Below are 27800 nucleotides of genomic sequence, written 5' to 3' on the forward strand. Positions count from 1 at the left end.
TTTAATGTCTCTAATATCGCATAAGCCCAAGATAATATTTGAATAAAACAGGAATTAGTTAAAGGTGAATAAACTAATAACTGGTATTTTAATACATACAGTGAACTTTGCATTGTTCTTCTCGTGTAATCTTTGATTCCTAAGTAACTATCGGGTAATTCATAAAGTACGATAAACAAAGAAATACGATAAGTCATACGTTGAGCCTTGACTGTGAGTCTGAGCAATCATGGTTCTCGTCCACTCTGTACTTGAGGGCCGTGTGTACATTATAAGAGTAACGATAAAAACATTATACTCTTCGATCAGACAAGAACTGACGGTGGATGCTGTTGACTAGTTTACTTTTTACTTCTTCTATATCATTTCAAAATTAAAGACTGCTCTTGTGTAATTTTGTGCGAATATTCTAAAACAATAATCACAATCAAAGAGCAAGCGAGCCTTTTGAGTATTTGTATACTACAATACTCTTAGAAAAAGAGGGTATTTTTTGCTGTTTTTATCGCAAAGATACACAATAGTTATCTGTGTTCTGTCCACCGCGAGGAATCGAACCCCGTATTTTAGCGTTGTAACTCCGAGTAAATCGAATTTTTAACCTTTCGCATGAAACTCCGAAGAAGTTATTGTGATTTTGAATAATGAAAACGTTTGCTCGTATTTTCGTCCGCAAATTCATGATAGACTTTGATTTATTTCGTATTTTTAATCTGCTTAAGATAAGCAAATAATTAAAAGAACTTTAACTTATATCACATACAGTTTTAATTTCAATTAATAATTTTGTATGCTTTTTAATCATATAATGATTGTCATAAGCGTTTCCTATACCTTTACATTTATGTTACATGCCATTTTAGGAAATTAATCATAATTCTGAGATAGATTATCTTAGTATAGAAAGATCAAATATCTGATATAATAGATCATAAGGTTTAATCTGCAGGGTGATTCAAAGTAAACTCCGATAAAGGAAAACAAAGCTACAAGTAATACAACCTTACATTCCAAAATATTATATTCTCGGAGTTAATAGCACATTAAAAGGATAAGTTCTAGATCCCCTATACTGCCATTGTAACTACTTCTTCTGTTGACTAATATGGTTTAGTTAGTGTTGCTTAAAACCACAGGTTATATTATAAGAATCTTCTGCGAATAACAACATGGTCAGGTTTAACGCATACACCCTTAAAAACTATCGATAGACCCTCCACTGTACACAAAGTCGGATTTCTAGACACGAAAGACGTGAAGTCCACTTCATCTGCGTCAACGGGCTTGATATGTATGTGGTCGTACGATATCGCTGTGATTCCAGTTCCTTTTCGTTGACTTCAAGGGGTATAAGCCGTCATTAACTTCAAATCCTTGTTTAGTGCTTTGTTAACAGTACTGTGGAAATATTTCCAAATATATTGCCATTTACAATAGTTCTTTGTTTGTTGGTTGTTGTTTTTTGGGGGGGTCTCTTTCACAATAATCACCTTCACTCTGTGAATGAGGAGATAACTCTGATTGATTTGGAGTTTTTGAATCTGCCGCTGATTTAAACGTAAGGGTTTTCCGCTTCAATGGAAACTCTAAAGACTTCCTTCTTCGATATGTTATAGCCTTTAACAATCTCACAATCTCTTCGGTAAAACAGATTACATACCTCCAAGTCAGTAGTCTACCCATGATGGCAGTGTACTATGGAATATTTAGAAATTCGCTTTGATTCATATTTAGGTGACCAAAACCTCGTCCGTGTCGTCATGAGTGGCAATTACGATGAAGCACTACTACATTAGCGTATGCAAGTCGTCTTTATAAAAAGCGAGTAACTTTTCATTCATATATAAACGTTGTACTTTAGTTATTAAGCCTTTAATGTCTCAGTTTCTCCGGGAAGAGATATTATAGATGATAACTCGCGAATATATGGCCTTCTGTACACTAAACACACATTCACAATCCGTCAGACAAAATCAAGGGGATTTCCTTTCAGCACCATTGTCTATCAGATTTAGGAAAATGAAATGTTTTCCTTTCTGTATCATAATTTTTCTTATAGATTGCGTTTTCCTTATTGTTTTAGACAAAGGAAGGTTGCATATACAAGTCTACACTCAAGTCGCCTCCAGGTAAGACCGTTATTTTATAAAATTTTGATAAGAATACATTTTCAAAATTAAGGATTTTAAATATGGATCATATGGTATACATCAAAAATAAGTAGCCTTATTTCTATTATACATACAGCCACAAAATTAAGGATTTTAAATATGGATCATATGGTATACGTCAAAAATAAGTAGCCTTATTTCTAATATACATACAGCCACAAAATTACACGTCAAGTAATGATGTGTGTTTCTTCATCAAAATATAAATAGACTTACAAAATACATATTGAACAACATATTTATACCAGTAAATGCACTGTACTTCTTGAACAAATAAAGAACCATACGGTGCAGGTGTGTATGTGTGTGTTTTTTTTAACGTACTGTGTAACGTATTTTCAAAGCGAAATGAAGGAAATATATTTAAGTACATGTGACGAACATGTATCAAAGTAATATATAGAAACATATGTGATGAAATACACTTCAAGGTAATACAAATAGATATATGTGATGGAACAGTTTTCAAGGTAATATATATAAATATCATCATCATCGTGGCAATTCCTCTGGTATTCGGAAGGTCACCGGGGGTGCACAAGAACTCTTTAGTTCCTTTTCTCCCCGCTGTTGATGTAGGTGAAGGGCTAAACTTGATGTTTGAGATTTTAGCAGACGTGAAGTCTTGAAGCTAGTCTCGAAATGGTAGAACAGATTTTAAAGTAATATATAGAAATACATGTGATGAAACACACTTCCAAGTAATATATACATATATATGTGTGTGTGATGAAATACACTTCAAAAAGTAATATATACATATATATGTGTACACACATATATGTATATATTACTTTTTGAGGTGTATTTCATCACACACACACATATATATATGTATATATTAATTTTTGAAGTGTATTTCATCACACACACACATATATATGTATATATTACTTGGAAGTGTGTTTCATCACATGTATTTCTATATATTACTTTAAGATTTGTTTCATAACACACACACACACACATATATTACTTTGGGGCGTGTGTCATCACATGTATTCCTATATATTACTTTAAAATCATTTCATCCCACACACACACACACACACGGGGGGGGGATGAAACAGATTTTAAAGTAATATATAGAAATACATGTGATGGAACATGTCCCAAAGTAATATATATATATGTGTGTGTGTGTGTGTGTAATGAAAGACATTTTAAAGTTATATATATATATATACACGTGATGGAATACGGTATAAAGAAAATTTTACTTAATAATATATTTTATATAACAAAAAAAGTGTGAATCGATAAGATATACCGAGTGTGATTTATATTTAAAATAAACTCTATATTACAAAATTATACCATTATATCACAGTTGTGTTACTTAAGAAACAATAATAATAAGTTATTAAGACCATCATGTCTAGATAGGAGAAATTTGAGCCTATTGCCAATTCAAATTAAACATTCCATTTTTTACAGTCAGTTTACATGCAGATATTTACGTACAAATGGATTTTACATCAAAGTCATTATGCGTTTCACTTTAACATGTTAAAACATTAAACGTGAAAAAATCCTTCCACGTTTTGGCCTACAAAGAGTTTTATCTTTATGTTCTTTGTGGCATGGAGCAGAGAATGGAAAGTTACTCAGTTCATTATAATCGTAACCATCGTTAACTCTGATTAATGACGAGACGATTCCGTGGTCGTTAAGAATTTATTTCTTTGTGAGTGAGGCTACAATGTTCAAAGTCAACTTAACTGAATTTATACAGAAAAGTAAATGTAACGTAGGGCTGTTCTTAACTTTTAATTACTCAAAATATAGGTTATAGAATATGTGCATTTAAAATAGTTATTACTGTTGACTGAACTATCTTATTTATATACTTAAGGCACTTAGAAACAATTCTAGCGATGGACTTATAATTAAGTAGCAAATACTCTTGTTAGTATTGAAATCACGCGCCCACCTGTAACGACACTGGTTGACAAGCAAGACATTCTACTTGTCCCGAATTTTTTTCTTCAAGAAACGCAAGTCAAGATTCTTGACGAAGTTGTTTTCTTGGCGCCTAAATAGCTTATAACCAGGTCAGACTTGGCAATTCCACAAACACTGCATGGACACCAAGCGGAAGTGGCGAAATTAAGCAAAATTCGTATTCATGGCCATTTCTTAATTGTTTCTGGCATTATGGATTTGTCCTTCAGAAATGACAATATCCCTGTCCCACACGTATAATTATACGTGAAAATGTCCCTGTCCCACACATATATCTATACAAATAACCAGGCATTATTCATGACTACAGCGCCCCAAGCGACAACAAAGTCCGAAGTGATTAAACATTTGTCAAAATGTTTGGTATATATTTTTAAATCCTGTAAAATATGATTTTCGATTTGTGTTTTATTCCTCACAAAATATTATTTTTCTTTTAGATGTGCGTGTGTTTTATACTCTGCTACTTACTTTTACTTTTTTTGTGAAACCTAATGAAATGCTAATACCATTCTGTGGCAAAAAAATTGACCACATTTGTTTTTCTTATGTATTTTCAATATAAGTTTAAAGTCAAAAGTTACAAGTTGTGTTTTATTACGTTGATACATAAACACACACACACATCCATATTAGTTGATAATGCATGAAACAACATTATCCTTATTTTGTTTAGTTTATATAATGTATTAAACTATTCGTTAATATAAAAGTATCGATGTGTTTTTGTTTGTTGTGTCTACATTGAACTAACAATTAAAAACACTTAATATAAAGTTTCGTGTTACAAACACTGCTTTGCGTTATTTAACCTATTTATTTAGAGTCTTTAGCTGAATCAAGAAAATAGTCTGGGCGAGACTCAAATCCGCGACTCTATTTACTACGGTACTATAGATGATTAACTCAAAACATCTGCGTGGTAAATGGGTGTGAATCATGACTATTTTCGGTGTTCTCATCTTCAGAAGTAACTGTAACTTAAAGGGTGGTGTGACTCTTCATTCAAATTTTTACACTTATATCAAATTATCTCAAATGTTAATCAGTCCGCTGTATATTCACCAACGCAGTTCAAGAAAGCTGACGTGGAAGTTCATCTGAGTAATTAATCACCAAAATCCTACATAGTCCTTACTTATTCTGGTTAGGTATTTAGTTTTTATATATTCGTTGTTTAGTTTTTCCGGTATTAGCGCAAGCTGTCCCAAATTTTGAACTGATAGGCTAGAGTTAAGACAGCACATACCGCCATCTCGTGATCTACTCTAACTGATAGGTTAGAGTTAAGACAGCACATACCGCCATCTCGTGATCTACTCTAACTGATAGGCTAGAGTTAAGACAGCACATACCGCCATCTCGTGATCTACTCTAACTGATAGGCTAGAGTTAAGACAGCACATACCGCCATCTCTTGATCTACTCTAACTGATAGGCTAGAGTTAAGACAGCACGTACCGCCATCTCGTGATCTACTCTAACTGATAGGCTAGAGTTAAGACAGCACATATCGCCATCTCGTGATCTACTCTAACTGATAAGCTAGAGTTAAGACAGCACATACCGCCATCTTTTGATCTACTCTAACTGATAGGCTAGAGTTAAGGCAGCACATACCGCCATCTCTTGATCTACTCTAATCGAATAGTGGGCTTTGATCGACACTCGTATAACGCATCCACGTCCTCAAAGTGCGGAGAACGAATTTTTTGCGGCAATGAGACGCGAGCCATGGGCCCTGAGATCTACATTCCACCATGCTAGCCACTAGGCCACCCTCGATTCTATATGTTCATAATTACATTGTTTCGTTTTACTACGCAATGGAAACGGGAGAGAAAACTATTCATTCTCGCCATTGCCTATTGCTTCATGCTTCATGGCGCGTGTAGGTAAATGAAAACATGATTGTGTGTTTTTCTAGAGACAGAAAGAGCTTATTAAGGCCACAGATTGTCTACTCGTTGAAGCTGCAAGACTCACCGACTATACATTGTTTTTTCAACGTATTCATTAAAATGGGGGTTTTGCTGAACAATAAAACTCTTACCTAAGGAAAACAAAACTACTTCCTTGAATTGTCTTCGCACAATAGAATCAATAGCAAGAACCCCCATTTCTTTTAGAAGCAATGCCGTCTAAACATACCTCAACCTAGTGAAATTTTTATATGTTGTATATATCATCTGTTGTCTAGAAGGTGGTTCATTAATACCAGTCTGTAGATGTGTCGCCACTTAGCCTACATTTTATGGTTCAGCAGTCATCGTGACAGCGGCATCGGGAAAAGATGTGACACTCGTCACCGCTCCCCGCCTCGTCCTCTGGTCGATACGTGAACAGAAAAATTAATTAACGTCATTGTCGTTATTATTTGAAAGAGAGATAATTAAAGGGAATAAAACAATTACGATAGTCGTTGTTTGGTACGAGAGAAGTCAGTTAAAACTGTGAAACATTCAAACTAAAATTTCAATGTATATTTTCTTTAAGTTTATTTGAAGGTTCATAAATCAAACATATTTAATCACAAATTTACTTCACTTCAAATTAATATTCGTTTACCTTTCTTTTCGTTTGTGAATAAATAATTACATCTACTCCATTTGGAATAAATTCATCTTGTTGTATTCCTCCTGCCTTCTCCACTTTATGCTTGGTAATTTCCAGATAATGATATATAATTGTCGCTTTTCAAAAATAGAAATTAAAATAGTCTACGCGGTCTGCTTCAATTTTGAAAAAGTGTTTTTTGTTGAACACGCGCGAAGCTGTATGAGTAAAGTAGCAGAGAAGTGATAAATTAAACGGACAACGAACATTATTATGCATGCATACCCCATTTTCAAGAGAAATAGTTTGATTAAAATTGTAAACTAGCTCATCACTACGTTAAAGCAATTTCAGTCAATTCAATTATTTTTGGGTGTGGACCATATCATAGGAAAATAACTCAGGAACCTATTGGATAGCTAGGTTAAAAGAGAGGCGTAAGTTGTTTTTTTTTCCTTTTATGCTCGTGTTATAACGTATTCCTTGAAAATTAAATGCTACAAATACAATTCTAAATTGCGATAATGAATTACCCCATGAGAAGTTTTTCGTGCATGTAGCAACACCCTGTTTCGCATAAATATTATTTTTTAGCGTTTTATAAAACATGTTATTCTGGTCCTGTAAACCAATAACAATTGGGCTCATGGACTACCATATTTATATTTGTAGTTTGGGTAGCAAAACAATATCATGTATTTTTACTAATTTCCGATTTCATGGCCTTAAAACGATGATGAACATATTTCAAACATTGGTCACTAAACCTTATTACGTTTTATCCTGATGAGTCAATTTTGGTAATTATAACTTAAGTGTGTACCTTTATAATTTTGTAAAATAAGGTGAGTTTTATACATATTAACAACTTTGTGAGATTAGTGTAAACAAGTTAGTGATGGATAGATGAATAAAAATGATCCAGTATTATAATAACACGAAAGAATATTGAAAATGAAGTACACAATACAAAGATAATGTTTAAGGAGAAGTATTAGTACAGTGGTTAAAATATGTATGTTAAAAGACACGATGTATTTTCTCCTTAGTGTGCAAATACAGCAACTAGTGGCATATTCACTTCGTTTGGTCGTCTGTGGTTATTGTTTAGATTACTATGATAAGGTCAGTGAGAATTTACGATTGGCTTTTCGTGACTTCTTGACAAACAAGATGGTTTCTAATGCGGAAAAAAAAGGTTACTTTCAGACCAACCTGTCACGAGAAAGACTGTGTTATTCATCATATATCTTCTCCTAAAGGTGGAAATGGCTACATTTTGTTGTAATATAACTCAAGTACCGTCAGCACGAAGCCCAGTTAGGCTTAACGTTCAAGTCAGGTGCATCGCATTATTTCTTTCAAAGCAGTTAAACTTCATTTCCCACGAACGAGCTAGCCGTAAGTTTTTACGAATTCTTTTTCCTGTTTTAACCGACAACAAATACCTCTTGAGACTTGTTTTCACCTTAGCTACGACTCATAGATTTTAATGAAGACCAATTTCGCACTCATCATTTCCAGCAAGTATCTGTGCTTCTCAAGTTTCCATTGGCTGAGATTAGCACCTGGGTCATTAAATACCACACAATTTCTTTCCCGTGTATGTGCCTTTAATATTTAATGCAATGTGACCTTTGTTGACGAGCTAAAACTTGATGAGAATCTCACATTTTCGAATGCTAGGTTTTCTCAACCATGCGCAAAGAAAAATATTTATAATGCACAACGATAGTTGATAAAATTACAACTTGACCACAATCAAATGTTTTATTCGAAGCGATCAAGTATATCGATATGGTATTTCTTCTCTCTTTTTTTCAGAGTTCAAACTGATAACAGTTGTCTCAAGGATTAGAGAGGTCTATGTTCCCTTTTAATAAAATACCTCCCCTCATTTGGTTTAACGTTTACAGAGACTGACTGATGTATATGTACAGTGGGAGTTGTTTTGTGGAGGAGGTGTAATGTATACAGCATACACATATATAAACAACCATACAATTAAAGTATTTTATTATTGTTTTCAGTTATCTAGCTTATTTAAAAAATGGCTTGTTACCCATCATCATTGCAATTGTCACCTCGATTATATGATTGTTAAAAACTCTCTCAAATTTCTTCTAAAATAGCAATATAATACGTAAAGCAAGACACTACATGTTCATATACATAATGTGTACACGTGGAGAAATTGAGTCACTCAAAATTTTTTAAATTCAGTTGAGCATCTTCTGAGCAAGTTGCAAAAAGTAATAATAATTGTAGAATTCAGGTGCTAATACATTATATAAATCATCTCTTTCATACTACGAATATTTAATTTTATTACTAAAAGTGACTAACGGTGTTTATAGGATTGTCAAAGATATTATATCGTATTAAACAGATTTAAAACAACTTGAACTGACAAAATATGTAAACAGCATAATTCGGTTTGACACTACATATTAAATCTTTATTGTTTTCAGCAGTTCTCTAGCTAATTTAATAGTTTCTGCTATAATAAGAGCTGTGAAATAAACAACCAGCTTAAACATGCATTTTCAAAGAATTTCAAAATTAAAGGCTGGGTTTGGCCTAGTAGTTAGCATGATTATTGTGATTCGAAAGTGGAAGGTTAGAACCCGCGATATATCGTTAAAATAAGCTCTATACTTTAAGCTATGACCACCTTATAAAAGGGACAGTCACTCCCGATTATCGGTCAAGAGTGGCAACGTAGGCGATGGGTGCTGCTCACTGGTTACCCTCCCTATGACCAACTGTTCTAAGTTAGGGAATGATGTGTTTCAACCTTGAGGTTTCTGACCTGGCCGTTTGTCCACGTGTAGCATAAAACGTCGTTAAGGTTTAAAATATGAAATACCTTTTAGACAAGGTTTTGATGTTTAGTCGCATTTTGAATACACAGTTTCATTAAACATTTTATGCATTTAAAAGATATATGTGTAAGTTGCCATGATACATAATATTTTTATATTCTTCTTTAATTTTAGATTTTATCTGTATTGAATATCAATTAATAGATTTGTTGCAAGTCATGTACTAGAAAAATTTTGAATAGTGATTTGTTTTATTACAAATATCAGAAAAACCATCAGAATATCTGAACAAAATACTTAAAGTCATTAAAATAACTAAGAATAAAGTAATTACGATTGTATCTGTTTAGTACGATAAGCAAGTCAAACTGAAGAAAATCTAACACACACACATATACACTTACATATAAGATATCGAAAACGAGATATTCCCAAATAAGACGTTTTAAATTGGAAACATTCAACAATGTAACTTTACATTTACATATGACTCGCAACCGATGCCAACTCTGAACTTGCAATCACCACATGATATAGAATCAGCTTACTTGATCCCAAATAAAAGTTTATCCCTGAGCTATTGTGGCACTTTAGAACTTTCTAGTCGTTAAATAAAGGCAAACTAATTTAATTATCTAGAAACAGTGAAGATAAAATAAGCTTTCTACCTCCAACTAACCCTCATTCAACGTATCACAGAAATCAGAAATCTGGATAACCATACATAAAACATTCAAATAGTTAGTTAATTCAAATAATATTGTGAATAAAAGTGAATAGCACATTATCATTTTATTAAGAAAGTCCAGGATCGAATTCTAGCTATTATCAATACAAAACGTAGTCATTCCCTCTCAGAACTTTCATGAAAACAGTAGCAGATTAGTAGCCGAAACGAAAAATATAAACTCGATAATTAACATCTAGTATAAAAAGTTATAACAGTTAGATTTAGGTGATCGTATTAGTTACTAATCACAACAATAATTGATATCCAACCGGCACAACCTTACCGTAACTACTTAGTGAAAGGAATGATGGTAAAGATAATAATAAGTAGGTGTGACATGAATAAAAACATATAACTCTACTTAGTGGATTTATTGGATACAGATCGATACTCAGGATGCTTAATAAATAATTTAAACGAAGTCTTGTTGCTCTCCTTATCACCGGGAAATGTCTTGTTTATTAAAAAAAATGAATATTCCTTTGTTCTTAAAACTCGTTTGTTCTGTAGTATTGTCTTACACATTAGAAAACCTACTGAGGTGAAGAGATAGTTTTATGTTGTTGTTTTTTCATGTTGGGCTTTATATGAAACTGAAGATACGATATTTACCTATGAAGTATATATATATTATCAAAATTTAAATGAAAGAATCATCTATTTCAACAGAATGATAATTTTTAGTCATCTTGTTAAATATTCATGTCAGTTTCATTTTTTCACGTCTTTTTTCCGGAACTAATGACAATTATTATTTATTAATATTTTTATATTCTTTAGAATAGGTCAGGATCTCGAGGTACCACTCAATTCTTACATTGTTTTAGGAGCCACATACAGGCCTAATTTTAACTACTTTATCTGTGTCAAGACCTAAGGAATGCTTTCACAGGTGTTGAGCTGCTATCACGTGGCATCTGTAAAGTAATAAATGCTTTATTTGCTTGTAATTATAGACCCTTATTTGAAATGCCTTTCACGTTTAATATAGATGTAATAGATTTCCAACTATTTCCGAAGGAGAAAAATAAACATACTGAAATAATTTTAAAAACCTGATCACATAAAATATTCTGGAGGTTGTTAGAGGTCGTTATGGTGTTTGGAATATAGGACATATTGATACGGAGAGAGAAAAAAGTAGTTAGATAAGTACAAACAGCTGATATAATATAAACCCAGATATATCATTTTATATTATCACCTCGTTCTGCTATTGATTTTCAAAACGATTCGTGTCATTGACCTAGCCATCTGTAAGTCTCGATAGGTTTAATATTATCAACTGATCGAGTCAAACAACTAAAAAACATGTCGCGGTTCGTCAAACAAATAACCCAAATAAAAGTTGTTAACTTAAATTACTGTGAAAATAGCTTGTTTCGAACCGACAAAAAGATAAAATATTAGTGTCTAGTGTTTAATTAAGCACATCTCAATTTATACATCGCTGTTAAATGAAGCTTACAGAAGCATTCTTTTGCATTAAGTGTACAAAAAAAAATCCCAGTAGATCTTCTGTTTCTGCAGACAGTGTTGTTAATTCACGTGTGATGGCTTCCATTTATAGCACTAAGTAATATAATTGTTCCACGTGCTGCCCCAGGGGTTAAATGCTTGTTGTATTCCGGTCTGGACTTGGTGCAGACGGGTATTAGCAGCAGCCTTATTAAGCTCAGGTGCTTTTATCTTCTCGGACAAATAAGAAATAGATCAAAAAGAGAGAGAATAAGTTTCAACTTAAAAGTTATTTCAACTCTTAGAGATTGTCTCGAGAAACATTTTGTCATGCGACATCTTTCCACGCTATGAACAGCTTGCAACACTAGTGATGCACAGGTTTACCTCGAAGCGACACTTCACGAGGGTAACATTAAAGAAACGCATGTCACGAGATGGTAATTTCATTTATTGACGTCACGTTCGAACAAAGTTATCGTTTGGCCAGTTAGAAACACTAAAAGCTAACAATCACTGTCAACACACACGGGAGTGCTTGGTTGCCAAGTCATGATTTTACCATCAAGACCCATGTATTGAACTATTTATTTACTGGCAGAATTCAGAAGAAAACATCTAAAAATAAGGTAAATATTTTAGTGTAATTGAAGTACATTTCGACTCTTTACTTAACACCTTAAATCTTTGTTGTAATCCCTTTTCTTCATATGATTATGAGTTAATAATATTATGTGTCAGCATAACCTTTTAATTATTCATTATATTTTCATTACTTAGTTTCTAAAAAAATCATCAAAACAGTTTTGTTTCTCAGAGGGAGTCATGCTGCTGAATATAATTCTTCATTTTGTTATGTTCCATGAACTTGTTGCATTAACTCAATGACTCTGTAGCCATGACTTATAGATACATCTCTACCTAAACACTTTTCTTAATCGGTAATGAAAACAGTCTTAAATTTCTCCTAGAGATCAGAGAAAACCATTTTCGGGAAAATCTTGATCAAAGCGCAGGTTGAGGTTGTGCATGGTAGGGGAGAGTCTCTGTTGCTTATAATCAACGAAATACCCTTAAAAGCACAAAGGCAGAAATCAACATATGTGTGAAGGTGTTACGGAAAATTGAGTTGATTCGCTGTCATAACTATGGTGATTGGATTTACATAGTTTTCTGCTTCTAGGTAGTCTTTCATGGGTATTTCAGAGCTATGTCAAGTGTTAGCAATAGAAAAGAATAGACTCTTACCATAATTTTAGAAGGTATCTAAACTGAGCTGAAGATTACAAGATAAACAAAGAAAATCGCTTATAAAGCGTTTGTTGTTAATTCAGGGCATTAATATGAAAACTTTGATATGTTTTTTTTACTAACGATATTCAGAATGTCAAAAGCGTAATCAAAATACTTATTAATCTTTTTTTATATTCTTTAGCAAGGTAAATTAATTTAAAATGTCTACACAATTATAGAATTAAAACATTACTTATATCTCACAATGTATTGGAAACTGATTTTTTTTTTCTGAAAAAGTTAGTATACATATAACACTTTCTGCTGGGATTTTTTCACCATAAACTCATTTCTACAATTTCAGTAAGATAAAAGCCAACATAATGTCACCTTATTGAAGAAATGGTGGAGAATTTTTTGATGGATGTTGCTGACCCTTTGCTAGATGAATATATCTAGAAAGAGAGAATTGTCTATTGACTTTTAACTAGATGTTTAAACGCTTTGTTTATAAACTAGCAAAACACTATCGTTTGTGACGACTGGTTGATACTTACTCTCAGGATGACTTACCCGGAGAATTTTTTCAAGGTCTAATTAAAATAATAAATCACTAATTAGACAAGCCTAAATCAATCACGAAATAGTGAAGTTGAAGAGAGTATGGAGGTAACTTCAAAGGTAAACATTTGTGGTCATAACAAATAAAAAGAAAGAAAGAAATCTCACAGGAATAGATGAATTCATGTTTGTTGTCCCATTTCTTTACAGACAGGAACCTCGGGATATAATCATTGTGTTCAGTTCTAATCCTTCTCCCCCCCCCTCAAAAAAGGGGACTCAGTTTTGACAATTTGGTAAATTTATTATACACCTTTGTATAGATACTTTACGTTATCCTTTTATTTTGTCAATACGCATTGCAAGTTCTAAAGAAAAATCTCGAATGGCACTAAATCCATATCTGCGGTGTATCTGCTGAAAAGCAGAATGAGCGTTTGTGATATTCAAAAACAATTAAATAAAGATATTTTACGGAAAAAAGTGTTTTATTTGATTGAAAGGTAAGTTACAATTATTTTCAATTATATTAATCGACTGTTATCGTGTTCATATAGCCATAGGCTACTGCCAGTTTTTTTGTGCCTTTTTTTTTCAGAACATCCGATGCTAGAATAAAGATTTATGGTTTTAGCCTTCCAGATATCTCTCAGCTGTGGTAATTATTATATGAAAGTTAAGATGTGTATCTTATAAAATGTTCCAGTAATAATATTATTCACGAAGTTAAACTCCGCTTTAGGCTGTTAAATATTACCATAATAGCCTTGAGTATTGATTAAGAAGCTGCGCCTGCGCGATGAAACAAAACATTTTTATGCTCGATTAACAAACACAATAATCAAATTTTATAGCTTATCACGCGCTAATGGACCTCACATACAGTATTTCTTATGTGTTTGAGTATATGGAGAATGTCTTAATAATTATCTGAAGATTGAATATTACACTGACTTGAAAAGGTCTATTTTTGTCGGGGATTAATTTATTATATGTTGGAGAAAACAAATCAAGCTTGCCTGGTAAAACAAATAGAAAGTTGTTCTAAAGTTAAAATATGCTAATATTAATTGAAGTCTTTATTGGCAATGATTGCGGGGTTTAGCCATTCTATTAACTCCATTATATGTCAAGACAATTTATCTGATATGCAATCTAAGAACCTATAATTGGAAGCAAGGGAAAACATGTTTGTCATGTATTGTTCACCTTATATGTATCACTTACGTAGAGATATGTCTGGTAGTATTATTATGCATAAATAACTACAAGTAACTGGTTTGCGATTGAGTGTGTATATACTTTTTGTCCTGTTGATATAACGAAAACGACCTTTGCTTAAATTGTATCATGCATAAGTATGTAACGTTTTGCAAATAACGTAATGTCTGCCATCACTTCCTGACTAAGATGTCTGAAGTTAGAATAATTAGTTGCCTGTCAAAATGAATTAGTTTGTAATCGTTATCTATTCGTACATTAAATAATAACACATTCAAACATGAATTAATAACAAATTGTTCTCAGTGTGTTAGCTAAACTTGGCTTGTAGTTTCAGGTTCAGATAAACGTGAGTATGAATTATTAAAAAGCAAATGTTAGGTTTCTTTCTTCTCTTTTCACTCATCCTTTTGTGTCAGAAATTTGGATATGGATGACAAAAGGGTAAATTATAAATCCGTAACAACAGAATTTTCGATTAATTTTGTTTTCCTTTCGCTGTAGAAAGTGGAACGAGACACAACCAGAGAGGTAGCTGACCATTATACACCACACCCTGGACAATAACTGTATTACTGAATGTCCATAGAGGGTTCAAAAGTCAGAGAGTTACTCTGTGCAATAGAAATATCTCATTAATATTCCATTTCGGAGTCATCCCTGTAATAATATAGAGCATGCGACGAAAATGTTACATCATATATTGTTCAGGAAAGTACAGGGTAATATATCTTGCGTTACAAACAAATTATGAGTCTGGAAGTTTTCGATTTTCGACCGATCTATAAAACGACGAGAATTATTATTAAAGTATAAGTGCTGAACGTGGAATATCGGTTATCATTAATGTATATTTGAATAAATTAACATTACTGTACTACCTAAGAAGGTTAAACTTAGATTTTTATCGTCATACTTGAAATCAGTTCAACTTTTCTTTTCCCTTGATTTTTTCCGTAAAAACACTATTCACAATTTTTGATTGCCATCTGCACTTTTGGGCTAATATTTGTTGTATTTTAATAATTGTGTAAAACAAAATGTCACTTAACGTCACCTAAAGTAAATCTCTAAAACAAATACGTATTATTGTCAAAATCTACTAGTATTTTGTATTAGAAGCAACAGTTTTCCATATGCAGTTCTGGGTAAAACCAGAATCTTGTAACATGGCTTTATATGACACTTACTAATCCAAACATGGTCCCTTGGTTATTGAGATTTACAATTTTAACTCCTCTCAGAAAATATCCTGTTAACTTTTAAATTCAAACCAAAAGTAAGATATATAGTAGTTAACTGAAACAAAATCCACAAACGAAATTCTGCGATGTTTTTATCCTTTTATATTTCGTAACAAACTAAATTAACTTCCAATTTCAGTTGTTTGTTTTTTATATGCCCTTACTTGTTTTAAACCGTGTACTTTATAAAAGTTTTGGAAAATGGTCCTGATTGGTTGAAAAAAAGATATATAACGTCATGTGACGATTATCTTAATTTTAAATTTGATCTAAAAGTTGTAGCCCTTGTGTTTGCTAAAACATGTACTTCAGACTATGAAGAAGTAACATTTATAGCTACTTTTAGGGAAAAACTTGCAACTATTTAAACTGATGTGTTGTGGAGATTAAACCGTCTCGTTAACATTTGAAAACGGAACATTTCCTGTCTGGTAAGTTTTTATATGCTGTTTTATCAGTGCGATTATTTGTTGTTCGAGGAACGTTTCATTTAAATTCAGATTCACGAATAGGGAAATTGTAATAACGAATCAAATAAATAAATGACATTCCAGAATTCTAAGTGCTTTTATAAAAAAAAAAATTCGAAAAATTCTTACACACACACTGAGTAATTATACTTTTTGTCTGCATGAATCGTGTTTATCTTTAGAAATATATTCCTTAAGATATTATTCTGGCTTTTAAATTAATTTAGACAACCTTCCTTTCATTGGAATTAATGCTCTTTTATTGTTCTTATGTGCTTTAATTAAAGCTCTAAACGTTTCTACTTATTACCTCCAAGCTTTATAACCTTATCGTTATGAACCTGTGAATGAACGTATCAAACGTATCAAGCCACAGCTCCAAGAGTGAAGAGGTGGTAGCAACTATATTAAAAACTAAACAGTGGAAAATATTTGACTTTTTGGCATATTTTTGACTATTTCTGTACATGAATGTTCTTGTCATACCACATGAGTTTTATATGTGGTAAAGCACCTCCTTGAATCAAACCGAGTATACGTAGCGTTCATTTGACTTAAAGAATTAACCCTTATCTTATACTAGTAAGACATGTTTCAACAGCTCAAACGAAATAGCTACCACACAAAAAGCGAAACATTTGTCAGACATATTCTAATAACTTAAACTATCTGGCTTCTACATTCCTCTCCTTTTCATACCTAATATCAAGGCGGTGAAACGACTCAATGTTTTTTGTTTGAGAGGGGAGCATCCAACTTTTGCATAGTTCGGTAACGAATTCATTACTTCTAGCGCATACCCAGAGAGAGCCATATCATATGAGACAAAGAGTTAACTCGCTATGTACAGCTATATATATATATATATTATGGCATGTTTCATAAACCTCAGACTATTTGGTTATCATATATATAACGAAAATTAGTTTAGAATCTAGAAATGTTAGAGTTATCCAGTATTGAAAAAGAAGTATATCATATATATATAGATATACATGATTTACAGAAAAAGAGATTTTAAGACAAATTAAGCTCTGTGTCATCTTTATCATCGTTGATATACGTTACAGAAGAACAGAATAATCCTATTATTCTTGTGTTGAAAGTTTCTGTTTTTTGACTCTTCACTTTAAACAAGAAAGATCATATGTGATTTCAGAATGTACAAAAACCAAACAAAATCCTTTGCCTAATGTGGGGAAAATACACCAACCAAATGACGCCACTTCTCTGAAGTCGGCAAAATATTGTTTTTTCTGTATTAATTTGTAAAGCAGATGTTTCAAATTTGCATCTAAAATATGTATATTGTGACTACACTTTTCGTTTTTGCTAGGCCAAAGAACCAGAAGCCCGATAACATTTATATCAATTGGTTTTCTTGAGTATGTACAACACAATGCCGAATCATTAACGCATTTTTTTTTACTCGTGAGTTCAGCTTTGGAGCAATCATGTTCTAAGATCTACGTCATAAATAGATATCTTGTTATCTCTATACATTTACGTACGGTTTTCAGGTTTTCGGTCATAATACTTCATAATTGGAGTGTTCACGTAACCTTTTAGTCACCATAACTAGAAGTTCTAGGATAACCATTTCTATTCTAGATTATTTGTGTTATCTGTTATTCGTGTATCTCTCCGCCTTGTACTTGGTGAGTCAATACCTGAGAATCAAAATATTTAGAAAACACAGTATTCGTAAACAGCTGCATTCCTGTCACATGTCTTATTTAAATTATAGTTATGTTTTTACAATTAGATGTTTGCAAATGCTACAGACAGCTTCAAAAACCCTCACAGAAAGTTCCGTTGTGCAGCTTTGAACTAAAAAAAGCACAACAAACACAGAAAATCTTATGGTGTTCACTATGCCTTCTCATTATCAGTCAGTATATCAGGCTTATTCTCAAATGAAGCTACTGGAAGCACCATGTGTCCTGAACAGCTTCTCAATATCATGCTTACTGGTATGCATTTTATTCAGTTCATTAATCTTGTATTGTTGAAAAAGAGACAAAAAACAAAAATATAATGAATGCTAAAATAGAAGAAAGCGATTTAGGTTTAGAGTAAAACAATACATGGTTTTGTTATTTTGCACATTTTCCAAACCTTTCTGTATGCAATTAATGATTATATATGTAATTCTGTTGAAATTTTTCTTCCCGTATAGGGCATAGAATTTAATATACAATCATTTTAAATACAGAATTTTTCTTCATAATCACCCTCTACTTCTAGTTAGTTTGTTAATGTACAGTTAACTTCATTAATTGAAGAGTAACTTTTATGGTTCTGATCCGTACGGTTAACTTATTTTTGACCAAAAGTTCTTAATAAGCATAATATGATGCTCCTATTCGCGTGTCGAAAGATTAGACGTTGTGGGAAAGGTTATGCCATTTCCCTAATGGCAGAGATAAGATATGAGTTAATAAATTCAATTTAGTATATCATGTTTACTTATTTGTGAGGTTAAACGGAAAGCTTAGCGGAACTTGAACGTGATATACTTAACACGTGGTCGATTGGATTACCCAAGATATAGAACTCTACAAGTCACATGATAGCGTTGATAAGGTAGTCAGTTGAGTAGCGCTTATACACGAAGTTGACTCAATAGGTTGTCATAAATTGTTACATTATATTCTGGTGGCATTTGAATAAGGTTATGTTAGTTGTTTTTTTAAAGATCTGATTGTAATCAGATACGTTAGCACATTCTTACGAGCAACATAGCTTTTCTCGAGGATAATACCAGAAATAAAAATACGTCCGATATCAAAACTTAATCACCAACCTATTAACTGTACTATCTTTATGTGTGTTTGTTTTCCTGCTAGCTCTATCAGATCTGATGTGATTTAGTCTGAAGGATAGTGAAACTTGTATAATTTTAACTCAAGAAAAGAGTGAACATCACTTACTTTAAGATACCTTACTAACACTTGAGAACATACACCTTTTTTTCCAATACTTGCTGTAAAAATATCTGTAGGATACAGAATCCATTTACTGATTTTTTTTTAACTAATGAACTAACTTACTAATATTTTTTGTGACGTCCTGAAAAGGACTGTTTTTTAAGTGGCGGAAATGTGGAAGGCAGTGGTGATATTCACTCGGTCTGGGCATCATCTAGTCCATGAATTTAAAATTATGTACAATTAGCGCCTTAATGTTGCTTTGCACGAATATATAAAACAAACAAATCTTCCTCGATATTTTACGAGTGCCAAACAATGATATAAGTAAATGTATACACCAGTTTATCCCATATGTCAGACATAATAGGATCCTGAAAAAAAAACATAATTTATCTTTCGTGATTCCTGTAAGAGGAAGACGTATAAATAACGTAAAAAACGACAAAAGTATAAAAGATTAAAATTCCAAAAGTAAAAAGGTTTTATGTCGTTTTTACTTGGAACAGGATTATCGTACGACGCACATATTCAATAGCACCAAAGAATTATAATGTCCATTTATTAAGCAAGAATAGGACAACTAGACTACATATTCATTTGGTAGGAGTATGGAAAAGTACTGCACATTTACTTTGTAGGAGTAGGAAAATTGTATTCAATAGTTGTATAGGAATGTACTGTGCATTTATTCGATAATAGTAATACAACTGTCTGCACGTTTATTCCTTAGGGGTAGGAGAACTGTACTACATGTGTTAGTGTTGTTAATCACACGGTTCTTAATTAATAAAGGCTATACAAAGGTAACTTCGCTTTATAAACGTTTAAACATAATTCTAGACGGAGGGTTATCATACATTCAAAGCCAAAAATTACGTTTGTAATTAAAAGCCCTCGTTTGCGATGTAGACTTGTGTACATAAGTTATCCAACACGAAGAGCGTATTTTTAGCTTCGTAATTATGAAACACGCATTAATACTAGTGGCCGAAAAAAAACGTTCAATTAAATTACTTGAGTAGAGCCACGTATTTCATTTGTAGTTCGCATAAAATAAAATTCCAAAGGACGATGTAGGCCTGTGATAGTTAGTTGTACATTCGGATGGACAAGTAAACATTATATTTAAAAATAGCATTTTCTTAGCATGCTTTTTTCTTTTTTTTATTTGTCTGAAAAATGCGACTTATGTCTTTATTCTGTTGGTTTTGCCCCTAGTAATTCAACCACCTTTTTAAGTAGTGTAACTTTCTGATATTGCCCTGATATATTTATCATGCCTTATTTTATTGGATGAAGCACGCAACAAAAATCTCTGAACTTGTATAAACAGAAACTGATTGTTAAATAAATACATTTACGATAAATCATTGCTATGAAGAAAACAAGCACAAAATAAAACTTTTTATTAAGTTTAAAGTTAATAAGTGGACACAGTACACGCACATGAGAGTACATATATATTAACCTAGATAAAAGGAAAACGCACTACGGCTGAGGCAGGGTTTCCACAAATACTAAACCTATAAAAATACTTCTTTGAGTTATGCACGTTATGCCTTTTGTCAAACTAAATTGCTTTATCAAAGATACAATATTTTACAAGAATTAGTCTCAATCACAAGCTTAGATATCTTAAAAATCAACATCCCTTCTCTCACCTACTCTGATATGTCAAAATTGTTATTTATAGACACATTTCTTTTTCTTATGGGCCCTTCTTTGGCTCAGCCGTAGCTTGTAGACGTTTAACTCCAGAAATTAGAGTTTGATCCCCGCGGCGAGTACAGCGCAGATAGCCTATTCTGTATAGCTTTGCGCTTAAACACCAAAAATATTCATTGATGGGTATCGTACCCTAGATTATAAGATAACTGCTATAATAGCGAATACTGTTTTGTGAAGTGGGCTTAAATTAAGGCGACAAAATGCGACATATTTGGAATAGGGTGCTTTATGTGCTCGTTAAACGAAGAGAATATACATGTAAAAACTTTTTACTTATTTTGAAAGTGTTTAATCTACATGTCAGCATTATGTGTGTTCTTGAGAGGCTTCCTGTTGAAATCTAACGAGGTTCTTTAAAGTAAAATATTACTATGTATATGTGCAACGTCAAACATATTTAATAAAACTTCATCGGTGATATAAATAAAGAAACGACACTGCACAAATCTGCTGGACAGTAGGCATTTGATTTTTTGATTAGATTATTAAAAACTACTCTATACATTTTGTGAACAATTTGTAATAATAGTTGTATAGCTGAGCATTGGTGATTGAGCTTTTCAATTATGCTGAATTGTTGTTAATTTTTAGCTCTATTTGTAGCCTTGAAATAGCCTGAGCTAATGTGATTGTTAGAAAACCGTTAATTCATGCTATTCTATGTTGGATGTCTTTCAAAACATCTTAACGATAAGTATTATTTTATTCGTGTGAAGAGATGCATTTACCGGTGGACCCCACATATTTCATACCACAGTATGGGCATATAGATTTATAAACAACTAATGAACGCTATATTTAAAGAAGTGTTTGATTCTCATACCTAGTTGAAGATAAATCTCTCTTACCTGTGGTTAGACACGTTCAACCAATTTCATTACCTGAAATATAAATTTAACTATTCATTCTATAGTGTAATGCAACGCAAAAGTAATTACATTTTCTTTAAACATCGATTTAAGAAGTAATAGCTTTGCGGAAATTCATTGTAAACATTCTGTGATTGTATTTTGTTTGTTTTTGGATTTCGCGCAAAGCTACACGAGGGCTATCTGCGCTAGCCGTCCCTAATTTAGCAGTGTAAGACTAGAGGGAAGGCAGCTAGTCATCACCACCCACCGCCAACTCTTGGGCTACTCTTTCACCTACGAATAGTGGGATTGACCGTCACATTATAACGCCCCCACGACTGAAAGGGCGAGCATGTTTGGTGGGACGGGGATTCGAACGATTGCGAGTCGAGCGCCTTATCCACCTGGTCATGCCGGGCCATGTGATTGTATTTACCTTCTTACAAAACAGTTCATAATTACTATAGTGATTCTGTATGTTTGATGAATAAGTTCTTGATTAAACTGAGTGAACAACTTTGGATACCAAATGACTGTACAACTGCGTTAAGTACTTTTGATAAAATCTAATGTTAAAACCTCTGTTATTATTGTTATAAACAACGGTATATAGGAAACAAAAGCAATCTTTGTTCACATTCCTGTTTCGCTGTGAATTTATTGTTAACATATTTACTATACAAATACTGCTGAAACAAATAAATGTGACACTTTTATTTAAGAGATGACAAAATTGTTATCAACATACTTCTCATCCAACAATTGTTTTCCACGCAAGATATCTGTTGGTGTAAAGATTGATCGCAAACCGACTCTATCAACCTGACTATAGATCTCACCATTAAAACTAAAATGTGATTATTTCATAGTAGAATACATCGGGGTAGAAAACTGTGATTTTGTTGTGAAACCCTTTGCAACATTAGAGGTTGAAAATTAATAAATAAAATCTTAAATCTTGAAACATTTTGGAAATTCCAAGTTATCTTTTTTGACGTAAATTAATATTTTATGTGACTTCTTAAACTTTGTTAAATAACCAGCTACTAACTAATGATCGTAAATCCTACGTTAGAAATTATTGGGTCTACCGAACATCTTTTTTATGTATTTTGGCAAACTGAATAAAATAACCTGCCTGTGATCCAATGGGTCTAGTCTGTTTATATTCTCTTTAATTCAGAATTTTTATACACGTTCACAAACTAAAAATTGCAATAGCGTTATCTTGGCTTGGTGTAGCAAAAAGTAGAATTTCGTTACTACTTAGTTTATAGGCCCGGCATGACCAGGTGGTTAGGACGCTCGACTCGCAATCTGAGGATCGCGGGTTCGAATCCCCGTCACACAAAACACGCTCACCCTTTCAGCCGTGGGGGTGTTATAATGTGACGGTCAATCCCACTATTCGTTGGTAAAAGAGTAGCCCAAGAGTTGGCGGTGGGTGGTGATGACTAGCTGCCTTCCCTCTAGTCTTACACTGCTAAATTAGGGATGGCTAGCGCAGATAGCCCTCATGTAGCTTTGCGCGAAATTCAAAACAAAAAAATCTTAGTTTATAATGCGCATGTTTTTTCTTCCTCTCATACAAAACGTGAAAATCAAACTTTGAAAATTGTAAGAAAAAAAATCCCATTTAGCAAAATTATGGAGAAAAATCTTAGTCACTGTAATACATTTTCTGATGGTAAAAATAAAATGTAAAATGTCAAAATATAAATTGATTTCATGCGATAAAGTTTTTTATTCAGGTAGTTGACAATTATACATATTAGGAATATTAATAAAACTACAGCCATTACTAACAATTTCTGTAAATTTCTGTCTTGATTTCTGTAAATTTTGTAATTGTGTAATATTTCTACATTTTGACAGAAGGTTATTTTTTAATCATTTTACTTTTGTGACATAAATGTATTCAGTAAATGAAAACTATACTGTTAAAATTAAATTTCTTATCGTAATTTTTTAAACATTGGCAGTCCAACTTCGTATTTTGTTTTACTTTGTAGAATTTATTGTTGGTGTTCGCGATAGTATTTAATAAAGCTAATTCTGTTTAAAACTTTAAAATACAAAATATTTGGAATAGCACGACAATGTTTACAGCCTTCAAAATAACCTAAGTATGTTTTCAAATGAAATTTTCCATTTTTTCCTTAAACAAACGATAACTGCTTTAGTATTGTTCCTCTAGCATGCACATGAGTACTTTTAAGATTACAAATGGGTCTTAAAATGAGTATCAAATCAGAATAATTAAAAGTCGCCAAGCAGTCCGATTGTTACAATAGTATTGTAGTGGACTGGATTATCTCGTATTTTGTCGTTATTGTTTTGGTTGGCCTTTTTTTCTTCTTTAACCTAGCATTAGCTTTAACAGATTGACAGTTCGTGTTTCATCTAGGAATAATAACTTCTTTACGCATCTGTTGGGCATTTCGTGTTTGATCTGGTAATAAAACATTACTCCATACTTGACGAACAGTTCATGGTTTATTTAGTAATCAAAAAAGCTACCGTAGACTTTTTGATTGACAGTTTTTGTTTAATCTAGTAACGGATATTACTCTTTATCTGATGGATACCTGTGTTTCATCTAGTAATGGATATTACTCCCTATATGATACATATCTGTGTTTGATCTAGTAATGGATACTACCCCTTATCTAATATAAATTTGTGCTTGTTCTAGTAATGGAATTAATCTCTGTCTTATGGATATTTGTATTTGATCTAGTGTTGGATACTACTCCCTCTGATGGACATATGTGTTTGATCTAGTAAAGAAAACTGGTGAACACAAGTGGCAAACGGTCCTAACAATCTGAATTATACATTTGATAGAAAATACCATAAAATGTGAGAGTATAATGTATAAATTCGGGGAGTGTTAATTGTATAAGTCAGCGATATAAAATGTGTCGCAAACATTTGATTGACATTTCAAAATATGCAGTTAGATTATAAACACTTGATGAGCAGACTTTATTCACGTTTAATTTTACTATATGCAGTTAGATTATAAACACTTGATGGACAGACTTTATTCACGTCTAATTTTACAATATGCAGTTAGATTATAAACACTTGATGAGCAGACTTTATTCACGTTTAATTTTACAATATCCAGTTAGATTATAAACACTTGATGGACAGACTTTATTCACGTCTAATTTTACAATATGCAGTTAGATTATAAACACTTGATGAGCAGATTTTATTCACGTCTAATTCTACAATATGCAGTTACATTATAAACACTTGACGGACAGACTTTATGCACGTCTAATTCTACAATATGCAGTTACATTATAAACACTTGATGGGCAGACTTTATTCACGTCTAATTCTACAATATGCAGTTACATTATAAACACTTGATGCGCAGACTTTGTTTTGGAAGAATAAGTAACTTTTTTTCATACATATTTTTCACAGATAGCGTTTTCTGTGGCAATATAAATATATCGCATGTACAATATACCAGCATAAAAGTTACTGTATACACTGGATCACAACTCGCATTTTACATGTGAGTATAAGAAAAGCACTCTCGATGACTAATGTATATCTGATGTAAGAATATGTGATTCATGTGCACGTTTGATGTGCTGCTCTTTTCGAATATAAAATGAATACATTTGTTTGTCTGAAGAATTGTTATTATGTATGAATATCTGAACAACAGTGTTTAAAGAATAAATGCTCGACTAATAAACCAATTTGACGTGTATACGTCTTAATGTTTAGTACAGAGTTCATAGCAATATTGTTTCTTTTAAACCTATTTTCGATAATATTACACTTTTGATGAACTCATTTAATGATATGCTCGGTGGTGTATTGCAGGGAACTTTAACATTTTATCTCAGATTCAATATGTGAAACATGTTTCAACAGTTTGTATCAATTTTATCCTACCTATTTTTATGGGTACAATTTATTGTTCCCACAAAAGCAGAATTCGGAAATGTTTTTGTTGCCACAAGCGTTTCGACTGTTTACGTGGAAATCAACATTCGAGCGTACATAATTCTAACTAAACTATAAATCCCTCCTCAACTAACCTTATTTCTGTGTTTTACAAAGTAGTTGTAAAAATGAAAAAGTGCGAGAAGGAAAACATTTGCCGAAGATTTCATTATTATGAATGGTTCATTGCGCATAATCACTTAAGTGTTAAAATTTCCAGCACTTGTGGCACTGAACATTTTCTTTGGTTTAAAGAAATAGTGTTGATATGTTAAGTTTCTATTGTTAGAGAAAGGCTGTAAATATTCCACATTAACCTTTGTTAATTGTCTACTTTGCTACAATTATTGGCACAGCATCATCACAAGTGATTGGTTAAACGGACATGTACTTCAGAGTAAAGCCAGGAACAGGAAAGTCATCAACAGCTCGGTTCCGGTCAGTGTGGCGCCAAGCAAGCCCTCCAGTCCAAGTGTCTCACGAGGAAAGACTGTGAAAAATTTAGTGTCCCAACTCGGAACGAGGGGAGGGGGTCGGGCAGCATGGGTTTATGGGACTCTCCACAAGCAGAATTTACGGTCGTGACACTCAGTCGGCGCCAAGCTGGTGTGGGCCGGGCCGGGTGGGGCAGTGGGAGGGCATTTTGTGTCCACTTTTAGCTAGAGAAGATTTGTAACAGTACTAACAGTCGAGGATGACACGAAGCATCAATCACCTGTTGATTCTTCCAACGTCCTGATTTAAGGGTATAGTCGTGGTAGAGCGTCGCTCAATATTTCTAATAAGTTTTAATCGAAACTGAAGTGCTGATTTAAGGGTATAGTCGTAGTAGAGCGTCGTTCAATATTTCTAATACGTTTTAATCGAAACTAAAGTGTTATGAATTCGTGTTTTTATATAAGCACGCGTCCACCACAAGTGATATTTTACAATTACTTTCAACGCTGTAAATGTTCTTCAGAAACACAAAAAGCTTATATAAAACTATGTATAGGTAATCTGGCAGAAACGATATTTAAACATACTCTTATATATTATGTGCATTCTTGGTTGATTTAACACGTACATTTTTTTTTTACGGTTTTATTCAAGTTATACAAACAAAGTATCTCCTGACGAAATTGTTATTTTAAAACATATTGTGTAAGGTTTGTTTATTCATCCACTGGGAGTCGGTTTTTATATAGCATCCATTTACTAAAGCCTGGATTAAAGGGTAATAAAAACCATTGATTTCTTCCAAGTTTCTTGGAATCCGATGGCTGACAAGGGTGATCGACCACACGACTGCACAGCTTTGACAGATGCAATAGATGGGGGTGGGGCAGGGTGGTCCCTCATCTCGCGTTGTTGGCACCTAAGTTGGTGTGGTTCTGGTGAGAGAAGCAACATGCTTTGGGGGACAGCGCTTTTGAAACGCTCACGTATTTGTCACATTCATCCAAAGCCACGATAACTGCCTCTTTCTGCCGAAGGTGCTTCGAGATTCTCAGCAAATTTTCTAAACCACGTTTGGTAGAAATGACGGTCCACTCGTGTGTGCCGTCTACTTCACCGCAGGCCATGCGTTAAGCATTTTTCAAGGCCTCTCTGCCTTCTTTGGAGACCCGTACTTATCTCTGGATTGGCAAGGTAACTAGGAGTACCAGAGTCTACCGTCCCTGTCGTGTCGTTGGGCTCACTACCTTGCGTTTGTTTATCTGTGGACTTGATAAGTGAGTAATTCGAAGTTCTTTCAACAACAGCTAGAAATATGTCCTTAGAAAAGCTTGTTCTTAATGTTGTAGCGCACAATCTTAATTTTGTTATCTCCTATCACTGCATGGTACCCGATAGTTTTAAACACTACACAGTAAGTTTGAAGAGGTATTCTCAGATT

At 33.1% G+C, this 27800-nt stretch overlaps 1 protein-coding gene across 4 annotated transcripts in view; it reads left to right on the top strand.

Annotated features, from left to right (window-relative positions):
* Positions 1-27800, top strand: part of LOC106459701 (GATA-binding factor 2-like) — a 198236-nt gene that overhangs the window by 88306 nt on the left and 82130 nt on the right. Inside the window, exon 3 of one of the 4 annotated variants that reach the window (XM_013919352.2) lies at positions 2084-2129. The exons of 2 other annotated variants lie outside the window; for them this stretch is intronic. The gene's annotated coding sequence lies outside the window, so the exon portion shown is untranslated. Of the gene's footprint in view, positions 1-2083; positions 2130-27557; positions 27637-27800 lie in introns of those variants that run through there. One more of the 4 variants, XM_022386423.1, reaches the window with a different exon arrangement.

Source organism: Limulus polyphemus, unplaced genomic scaffold (genome assembly GCF_000517525.1).
Source record: "Limulus polyphemus unplaced genomic scaffold, Limulus_polyphemus-2.1.2 Scaffold29, whole genome shotgun sequence".
NCBI lineage: Eukaryota > Metazoa > Arthropoda > Merostomata > Xiphosura > Limulidae > Limulus > Limulus polyphemus.